Here is an 11166-nt window from a genome sequence, read left to right as displayed (position 1 = left end):
TTTACAAAACCAAAAAAAAAGGTAAAAGAGCTCCCAGGTGCATAGCACCCTTCCCTTGTGTGTTGAGCCCCCCAAATCCCCCTCAAAACCCACCCCACAAGTCTACACCATTACTATAGCCCTAAGGGGTGAAGGGGGGCACCTACATGTGGGTACAGTGGGTTTGGGGGGGTTGGACGACTAATAAGCATTAAGCAGCACAATTGTAACAGGTAGGGGGGATGGGCCTGGGTCCACCTGCCTGAAGTCCACTGCACCCCCTAACAACTCCTCCAGTGACCTGCATACTGCTGTCAGGGAGGTGGGTATGACATTTGAGGGTGAAAATAAAAAGTTGTGAAACTTCATTTTTTGTGGTGGGAGGGGGTTAGTGACCACTGGGGGAGTCAGGGGAGGTCATCCCCGATTCCCTCCAGTGGTCATCTGGTCATTTAGGGCACTTTTTGGGGCCATATTCGTGAAAAAACAGGGTCCAGGAAAAGTGTCCTAAATTCTAGCTAAAAACGCATACTTTTTTCCCATTATCGGTGAAATGCGCCCATCTCTGTTCGGCAGATAACCACGCCCCAGTTCCGCCTTCGCCACACCTCTGACACGCCCCCATCAACTTTGTCCACATCCGCGACGGAGTGCAGTTGAAAACGTCCAAAATCGGCTTTCGATTATACCGCTTTATTCGTTTTTGTGAGATAAACGTCCATCTCCCGATTTAGGTCGGAACTTGGGCGTTTTTCTCGTTCGATTATAAGCAGGATGGCCTATCTAGTCTGCCCATCCATGCTATCCACTATCCCTTCCTCTCCCTTACAGATCCCACGTGTTTATCCCAGATTTTTTTGAATTTAGTCTTCTTCTACAGCACCTCCACCGGGAGGCTGCTCGATGAATTCACCACCCTTTCTATAAAGAAGTATTTATTTTGATTATTCCTAACTCCTTTCACCTTCATGTTATGCCCACTCAGTCAGTTAAAAACAACTTGCTTCTTGTACATTTATAGCACACAGGTGTTTAAATGTCTCTATCGTAGCTCCCCTCTCCCACCTTTCTTCCAAAGTATATATATTGAGATCTTTAAGTCTGTCCTCATTTGCTTTATGATGAAAACCACTGACCACCTTAGTAACCACCCTCTGGATCAAGTCCACCCCGTTTATATCTTTTTAAATTTGCAGTTTCCAGAACTGCTCACAGTATTCAAGGGGCCTCACCAGGACTTATACTTTTTCCTGCTGGCCATTCCTCTCCCTATGCATCCAAGCATCCTTCTGGCTTTTTGCCATTGCCTTTGCTACCTGTTTGGCCACAGAAGGACTTTACCCTCTCTATACTGTACCAGTCCCTGGGGTTTTTGCAGCCCACATGGAAACCCCAATGATTGTTAGTGTCTGTTGACTATATTTTGATATTGTGAATGTTTTGTACTGTAACCCATTTTGATTCTAAAGCGGGATATAAATCCATGAAATAAATAAATATAGTCCCCTACTTCCACCTCAATGCTATTGAGGGTCTAGCTGCATATAGGAAGTTTAGTACTACTACTTAACATTTCTAAAGCGCTACTAGGGTTACGCAGCGCTGTACAGTTTAACAAAGAAGGACAGTCCCTGCTCAAAGGAACTTACAATCTAAAGGACGAAATGTCAAGTTGGGCAGTCTAGATTTCCTGAGTAGAGGTAAAAGGTTAGGTGCCGAAAGCGACATTGAAGAGGTGGGCTTTGAGCAAGGATTTGAAGATGGGCAGGGAGGGGGCTTGGCATATGGGCTCAGGGAGTTTATTCCAAGCATAGGGTGAGGCGAGGCAGAAAGGGCGGAGCCTGGAATTGGCCGTGGTGGAGAAGGGTGCTGAGAGGAGGGATTTGTCCTGTGAGCGGAGGTTACGGGTAGGAGTGTAAGGGGAGATGAGGGTAGAGAGGTAATGAGGGGCTGCAGATCCAGTGCATTTGTAGGTTAGTAGGAGAAGCTTGAACTGTATGCGGTACCTGATCTGAAGCCAGTGAAGTGACTTAGTTTAGTTTAGTTTACCTAACAGATGTTATTCTCAGCTACGTTGTAATATTGACAAATTTACATGCTTCCTTCTATATTCATGGGATCCAGTCCTGTCCCCTTAGTTTCTCCCTCCTCCTCCTCCTCCTCCCACCTAACCTTGCTGCTGTAGCTTGTGCTCCTCCTCAAGCCCCTGACTCAATTCCAGCTGCACTTTGTCCCCTCCATGTCTGCTCTGTTAAAGGCAGTGGAGCTCAAGAACTGGCAGCTATTCTCACATTGCTGGAAGCAGAACCCCTGCGTCTTTAAGAGGACAGACTCAGAGGGGACAGGCTGTTTGTTTACATCAATTTCCCTCCAACAGGCCAATCTGCCCCTGAGTGTTAGCTAACTGATATTGTTCTCAGGTACCCCGTGGTTTTGGTAAATTTAGTACATGTAAACCTAGATTTCAGGGGACCTGGGTTCCAATTATGTTTTCTTCCCTATTGTATTATTTCCCAGAAAGCTTTCGCACCATATAACCTTTCTTTCAAAAATACCTCTGGCATCTGTCTGACACTCCAGACAAGATTTTGTTCAGTCTTGCTGGTGTTAAATACCATTTACCGATAGCTATCGATAGCTTGGTAATTCTAGTTCCATTTGCTCCCACTGTTAATCGCCATATTTGATATATTTTTTTCTCAGATGTGTCATTACTTATCTTTTCTTCAAAATACTTGCCACAAGAATGCACTGAGTTTGGGTATCAGTCCCTAATAAAAATTTTCTCTGCTAATATTCGCTCTCTAATCTTTTTTCATTTAAAAAAAATGTATAACCTGTAGATATGCATAGTAATGGGTTTGTGGCAGGTCAGATTTTTGCGTTAGATTTTCAGGCCTAATGAAAGCTCAGTTTTGCCCCAGATGTCACCAGTGCAATTATATAAAAGGCCCAAACAGGCTTTACATACAGAAAACCTTTTTAAAGCTATCCTGGAAAAAAACGAATGCCATCCTTTCAATGTGAAGCTAACAAATGAGCTGATGTTTCCAGGGCCGCTGAGAGACTGGGCCGGGCCCGGGGCAAGGCCGTCCCCAGGGCACTGCCCCCACCGCCCCCCCCCCCCCCCCGAGCTCGTCGTCGTCGTCACTGCCCCCCTTCCATCCACCACCGGGCCGGGCCCCTCTGAATTCAAATCATAGCGCCTCACCTCGACCTCGCTCCGTGTGAAAGAAGCGCAGCAGCGGCAGTCTGCAGATCGCCTCCCTTCGGGCCTTCCCTCCCTGTGTCCCGCTCTCATCTGACGTAACTTGCGCGAGGGCGGGACACAGGGAGGGAAGGCCCGAAGGGAGGCGATCTGCAGACTGCCGCTGCTGCGCTTCTTTCACACGGAGCGAGGTCGAGGTGAGGCGCTATGATTTGAATTCAGGGGGGGCCCGGCCCGGTGGTGGACGGAGGGGGGCGGGTGGAGAGGACTGTGGCGCCGGGCCCCCCTTGGAGGCCCGGACCCGGGAATTTTGTCCCCCCTTCCCCCCCCTCGGCGAGCCCTGGATGTTTCTTTGCAAACTACAATATCAGTCCCAAACATAGTTTCCTTGCTGACATCTGTTCTATACCTATCCACACCCAGGGCTGCCAAGAGACAGAGCCAAGCCTGGGGCAGGGCCGCTGCAGCCACTGCCCCCACACTCAGGCCACCCCTCACACACACTCGGGCCACCGCCGCCCGGCCCCTTACCTTCCTGTGTCTGCTCCTCTCTCGGTACGTCACTCTCTTTCTCCTATGTGCCGGGACCCAGGTTATTGTGTTCACATTCACCCAGGTCCTGACACACAGAAGCAGGAGAGAGACCGAAGAAGCAGAACCTTCTGGCGCTGGGGCCCTCTTGGAGGCCAGGCCTAGGGAATCTTCCTCTCCCTCCCCCCTCTCCCCCTCTCAGCAGCCCTGTCCACACCTCCTTATCTTTTATTCTATTCCCGCTCTTAATCAGCATGCTTTGTACATAAGACCGCAAGCATTGCCGTACTGGGACAGACCAAATGTCCATCAAATCCAGTATCCTTCAACCCTAATACTCTGGAATATACTTCCCCTCTCTCTTTGTACAGAACCTTACTACCCAAAGTTTAAGGTAGAAATAAATACCCACCTTTTTAAGTTGGCATTTGGTGTGGGGGGGGGGGGGGAATTTGCAGGGTTAAGGGATTGTGGTTCTGCCATGATAGGCTGTCTCACTGTTGATGCCTATCCTAAATTATCCTATGCTTCTCCTTCATCTCACCTCCTTTTCTCCCAGCTTTCCTTCTCCTCACCCTTACTTTTTCTTATTATTATTTCTCTGTCCTATACATAATAGAGTTCTTTTCCTGGTTTTCTTTTGATTTTATTGTAAACTGCCTCTCTATTTTTATCAAACCGAATAAACCATAAACCATATCCTGTTTCCAGCAGTGGCCAGTCCAGGTCACAAGTACCTGGCAAGATCCCAAAAGAGTAAAACAGATTTTATGCTGCTTAGCCCAGGAATAAGCAGTGTATATCCCCAAGTCCATCTTAATAATAGCATATGGACTTTTCTTTAAGCACGTGTCCAAACCTTTTTTAAACCCTGCTAAGCTAATTGCTTTCACTACATTCTCTGGCAACAAATTCCAGAGTTTAATTACATGCTGAGTGAAGAAATGCTTTCTCCAATTTGTTTTAAATTTACTACTTAGTAGTTTCATTGCATGCCACAATAGGGACTTCCATCCCTCCCCTCAATAAGGTGGCCTTTGCTCTGCCATTCTCGTTTGGAGGGAAAGCAGAATCTTCTTAGGAATGTATATTGGTACTGTTTGAAAAATAATAAAGGAATTTGGGCAAGACATTCATTTCAATTGTAGGTATCCTGCCAAACAGGAGATAAATAGGCCAGACCACATATTTAAATTTATTTAATATCTGCAATTAATCTACTGTAATTTGCCACATACAGCTGAGTCCTATTTCTAGTAAAGTGTATTCCAAAGTATTTTACAGAGCCAAATGGAAAGTTATTATACAGTCTTTCGAACATTTTGGGGCCAAGATTTACACTGAGCACCTCAGTTTTGTTCATGTTAACCTTAAACTCTGAATCACTAGTGTATTCTTGCAGAGCTTACAAGAGATTTAGAAGACATGAGGGTAAACTAAGACACTGTTGGCAAAAGTAAAATTTGATATTCCCTATTTTCCACTCTAATACCTTTGATGTCAATATTGGTTCTCGCCCTTATGGCTAACCGCTCCATAACTAAATCATACAGGATAAGAGACAGGGGGAAAACATTGCTTGGTCCCCCTCCTCAGGTTCAACATGACTGAATTGCCTCCTTTTATTCACTTGTGCATTGGGTTTGTTATAAAGTTTGTTTAACCCAGGTTCTAAAATTAAGCCATTCCCAAACTTAGCAAAAGACCAATCTAGGAAGTTGAATTTGAGACTGACTAATTTTCCAAGATCCCCCTTGATTTATTTATTTATAGCATTTGTATCCCACATTTTCCCACCAATTTGCAGGCTCAATGTGGCTTACATTTGCCGTAATGGCGATTGCCATTTCCGGTTAACAGAGTTACAAATGGTATTGCATTAAGGTGCGTACATACATGGTAAAGAATAATACATTATGGTATTGCATATAGGTTCCTGAGTGGTAGATTGGATTGTAACATATGTTAAGTCATCAATTATAGAAAGATCGTTTTCGACATAAGGATTTCTTCAGTGGATATGGTAAAGAAATATTTAATAGAAGTATTAGGAATGTCAAGTGAATCACTTCCTCCTATTGTGCGTGCACAATATATACAAAGTAATAGAAAAATGGATGGAGAGACTTCTCAACCGCAAATAGGAGATGTTATGAACTTGACAGCATTTTTGGAGTCATCGTCGGAAACAATTACTCAAAGAACTACAGTGGTGGTATCTTTTGCACTTGAAATGGATCGAGATGCTGTCTTAAAACTTTCCTTTAGACATTTGGACTCAGATAGTGCTGCTCAATATTTCCTCTGACCACCTTTTCAGACAGTGTCAAGGCAATAAACAGATAAGGTTAGGACAGCAAAAAAAAACCCCACCCATCCCCACTGGAATCTCCTCCATCCTCGCTTCCACAAGTAATCTTCTCCATCCCAGCCCATCCCCTGTGCTAAAATAACCTGACTTGTGGTAAAATAACCCAACTTAACAGTAGCCCATGTTGATAACTTCCCCTCTCAGTGCTTATGGGGATTTCAATGCTATCAACCATAACTATTAATTTTTTTAGCGCTATTTTTCACGATAAGTTCCCTTGCGCTGACCCAGAGGACCAGCAGTCGACAAGCCCAGTGCTTCACCTGCAACGACCACTGTTCCCCAGCGGATGAGCCCCTGAGGTCTGGTGGCCAACAGGACGGAGAGGATCTGGACACTGAAGGGACAGCAGGAGAAGACGGACCCTAGGCGGAGACTGAGGGCCAAGCAGGCAGTGACAGAGAGGAAAGAAGGTCCAGGCCACGGGCCTAGGCAGGCAGCAAGCAGAAGGCGAAATCAGGTTCAGACTCAAGGTCAAGGCAGGCAGCAAGCAGAAGACAGTATCAGGTTAAGACAAAACGTCAGAACAGGCAGCGGGCAAAAGAGAAGAAGAATCTCACCTGAGCACTAGGTCATAGCTGAGGTCCTGAGCTCAGGACAGACCCTCCCTAAAAGGAGAAGGGCATCTGTCGTGAAGTTGACGTCAAGGGAAGGCAGAACCTCGGAAGGAATCCAAAACTGCCTCCAAGGGGCGGAGCCATGATCGCCGGCTAGAGGCGAACAGCAGCGCCTGAGAGGGGAGGATCCAACCGCGCACACAGGCAGCGGAGGGAACCACCAGCGGCACAAAGATCCAGACACTGTCAGTCATAGAAGGACCCACGGAGAGTGACTACCAGCAGCCCGCCGTCGAGTGCCCGCAGCGGGAAGGAGGCAGCTACGTATCCTTGCATCTCCCTTGTCCTCCCTGGTGCTGTGACACTACTACTACTACTACTTATCATTTCTATAGTGCTACTAGACGTACACAGCGCTGTACACTTGAACATGGAGAGACAGTCCCTGCTTGACAGAGCTTACAATCTAATTAGGACAGACAGGACAAATAAGAGATAAGGGAATTACTAAGGTTGCGATGATAAAATAAGGGTACTGAAAAAGTGAGTAATGGTTAGGAGTTAAAAGCAGTATCAATTATAATTGCCATGGCAGAAGGAAAGGATAGGTAGCCTGGCCTGGCACTACACTACCGCAGGAACACCACAGGACCTACTTCCATCCTGGTGGGAGTCCAGTGGACATGGAGGGGATTCCCGTGGGAATCACAGGATTTCCGCTAGCCCCATTCCCATGCAACTCTCTAATCCCTATGCCCATCCCCTGAGCTCTTCAGTCCCATATGTGGCAGGTTATTATCTTTGTGGTGTCCCCTGAGTCTCAGAGGTGACAGGCTATGTATCTCTGTGCCCATCCCCTGAGCCATCCTAGAGGTGAGAGGTTCATTATCGTTCTGATTTCCCCCTAGTCTTTCAGCCCTAGAGGTCACAGACTTTTTATCCCTGCTGCACCCATCCCTTAAATTATCCAGTTGTAGAGATGACAAGCTCTGTATTCCTGCACCTATTCCCTGAGCTCTCCTTTTCTAGAAATGACAGACTCTGCATCCTTGTGTTCCTTTGCTGAACCATCCAGCCCTAAAATTAGCAGCACATGTATCCTGCACCCTTCCCCTGTGCCCATTCAGTCCTAAAAGTGACAGGTTCTGTATACCTCTGCCCATCCCCTGAGCCATCCAGTCATAGAGGTGACAGACTCTGCATCCCTACACCCTTCCCCTGAACTATCCAGTCCTAGACGTGACAGGCTCTGTATCCCTGCACGCTTCCCGTGTGTCCATCCAGTCCTAGACGTGACAGACTCTATAAATTTCTGTGGATCCCCTTGCCCTGATTTTTTTTTTCTGGCACATGATTTAAGAAACACCGAATAAAACAGCTAATAGCAGGTATGAAGATAAAATCTATTTTAAAGACACGCCTTGTTTCTTGCTAGATAGTGTGACAAGATGGTGCAGATTAAAAGCACCTTTTAATGCATATATCTGTGAATATTTCAGCTGAAAGAGATGAGTCACAAGAAAATTAGAAGAGAAAGAATAGAATTAGCAGAAGGTAGGAGGAGGAGTAAGACAGGAGAAGAACTGAGGGCAATAAGGGGAGGAGAGAGAAGAGAAGAATTGCTATGTCAAGGCAAATCAAGGTCCATCAGGTCCAACGTCCTGCCTCTGACAGAAGCCAGTCCAGATCACAAGTTCCTAGCAGATCCCAAAAAGCAGATGAACAATAGGTCTCCCAAGTCTACCTAGCTAATACATCCTTATGGACTATTTCTCCAAGAACTTGTCCAAACGTCTTGTAAGTCTTGCTATGTTGGTCATCTTGACCATACCCTCTAGCAACACAGTCCACAGGTTAATTATATGCTATTTTTTTTAAGTACTTTCTATGGTCTGTTTTCAATCTGCTGGTCAGTAGCTTCATGGATTATCCTACTGTATTGTATTGTCTGACAGACTAAGCACCCGCTGTGTATTTAACCGTTCTACTCATAATTTGACCAGTTTCTACCTTATCCCTTCTCATCTTTTCTCCAAGTTGAAAAGCCTTAACCTCTTTAACCTTTCTTCAGAAGGGAGGTTTCCATCCTCTTTTTCCATTTTGCTGCCTTTTTCTGTACCTTTTTGGGTCTCATTATATTCTTTATAAGATGAGGTGACCAGATCTTCACACAGTACTCAAGATGGGTCTTCTACAAAGACATAGTGATATTCTCAGGGGGTTTTTTTGTTACATTTGTACCCTGCGCTTTCCCACTTATGGCATGCTCAATGTGGCTTACATGGGGCAATGGAGGGTTAAGTGACTTTCCCAGAGTCACAAGGAGCTGCCTGTGCCCTGAAGTGGGAATCGAACTCAGTTCCTCAGGACCAAAGTCCACCACCCTAACCACTAGGCCACTCCTCCATACCTTTTTCAGATCATCCTTAACGTTATTTGCTTTTTTAGCAAACCAAAAGTCAAACAAACAGTGGAGTCAATGAATAAAAATGGGACCTGATGATTATTTATTGGACTCAGCAACTATAAATGAGGGTAAACCCGACACAGCTGTGTTTCAGCATACGGATATGCCTGCGTCAGGTGTAAAACCTCTTATTTAAAATTGCAGATGGTTCTAATTTCAATAATACACTGAAGAACAACTTAAGAGTTCCAGTGCTTTCAGGACTTTTACTCGCTGAGCATCACTCCAGCTACGTTCCGAGCTGTGGCCTCTGAGGCGGTGTCAGGGTCTGCAATCAAGCCACACTTTAGACTGTGCCAAAAGGGATTCAACCACAGTGTGTGAGTCACAGTAGTAACAAGAGAGGTTAAAGGATCCACCTGTCCTCTACAGAGCTGGGGACCTTCATTCCAGAAGCTGCTAGTTTTTTAGGAGCTATCAATCAGGGGCCATGATTACAGCCACCAGTGGCTCACAGCATCTAGGCTTGCCTGTGGTGAGTGGGGAGGGGCTTTGCTCTAGAGAGAAGTCTATGTGACTGTGTGAGCTGGTAAACTTAGGAATGAGAGAAGAAAATGCATCCTGTGAAGGCCATGGAGTGGGAGTTATGCTTGACAGCCCAAAGCTTTGATATTAATTAGTGTCAGCAGGCGGAGTCTAATCTCTGCCTGCCACTGTTCCCTTCCTTTGAGCCTCACTAATTCCTCTCCATCCCTCCCTTTAATTTTCAATCTTCCTGCCATTCTCTTCTCTCTTTCTCTCTCTCCTCACACTTTTCATTTGCCCTCTCTGTCTCTCTTGCAATACCCGGACTAAACTAGAAATGCTTCCCTGCTGTTGTCTGATTGAGCCCTATCCCTGCCCCTCCCACTGAAACATTACTGGCCTTCCCCAGTGGCGTACCAAGGGGGGGAGCTCTTCAAGAAGTGACCGGGGATTAAGTTACTTGCGATTGTCAAGATGTTAACTGTAGGTATAGTGAGATGGGGGGAAGAGATTTTGCCCCACAGTTCACTCTGGGATGGTTAGGAATACTTCTAGGGCTTCTGATTTTAGGCTTTAAACAAGAAATAAAAACCTCAGATACAAAAAAAAAATAAAATAAAAATGTGTTTATTTGATAGAAACCAGCTGATCAATATTCAGCGGGCAGCATTTTTTTAAAACACTGACCATTGCCAGCTGTTAGATGTGGATATTCAATGCCAGGCCATGTCTGGGCACTGACATTGAATGTAAAAATCTAACCACACTGCTACTGGCTGCCCGCACTTATGCAAGTCTCAGCTAATATTCAGTCAGGACCCACATAAGATACTAATTCAGGTTCCAGTCAAATATCAGCTGCGATCTGCAAAAGAGGACGTTTCGTGTTCTTCCACCTCTTCGCCTCCACCCCTGCTCCCACCAGGTTCAAAACCCCCTGCCAACCACCAGATCATACCCCTTCTCCAGGATCCCTGATATCAAACCTCCTCCCATACGTCTCTTGATATCAGATCCCCTCCTCTGGCACCCCTTGAGAACAGACCCCCTCCCATAGACCCCCCCCTTGAAATCAGACCCCCTCCTCTGGGTCCCCTGAGATCAGATCCATCCTCCAGGCCACTCCCCCCAGAGATTTCCTCCCATATCCCTTCTCCCCCAAGATCAGATCCCCTTCTATAGACCCCTTCTCCCAGAGCCTTTTTATAATCCTTGGTTGTCCCCACTTTCTCCTGCCCTTAGTAGTTGCATCAAAAAAATGGCTACCGAGGGCTTTAGCAGTACAACCACTAGAGGTCAGCCTTCCATATATCTGATGCAACTGATAAGAGTAGGAGCCAGTGGTTTATAGTATTCTGCAAGACATGCCCATGGTCCAGCCATGCTCCCCCTCCCCTTGCAGTTAGACACTATCCAGCTTATAATCGAAAGAGAAAAACGCCTATATTGCGACCCAAATCAGGAGATAAACGTTTATCTCACAAAAACGAATATATCGGTATAAGCCAAAGCCGATTTTGGACGTTTTCAACTGCGTCGCGGATGCGGACAAAGTTGATGGGGGCATGTCAGAGGTGTGGCGAAGGCG

The sequence above is a fragment of the Microcaecilia unicolor genome, chromosome 12 (assembly GCF_901765095.1).
Source record: "Microcaecilia unicolor chromosome 12, aMicUni1.1, whole genome shotgun sequence".
NCBI lineage: Eukaryota > Metazoa > Chordata > Amphibia > Gymnophiona > Siphonopidae > Microcaecilia > Microcaecilia unicolor.
This window is presented reverse-complemented; position numbering follows the sequence as displayed.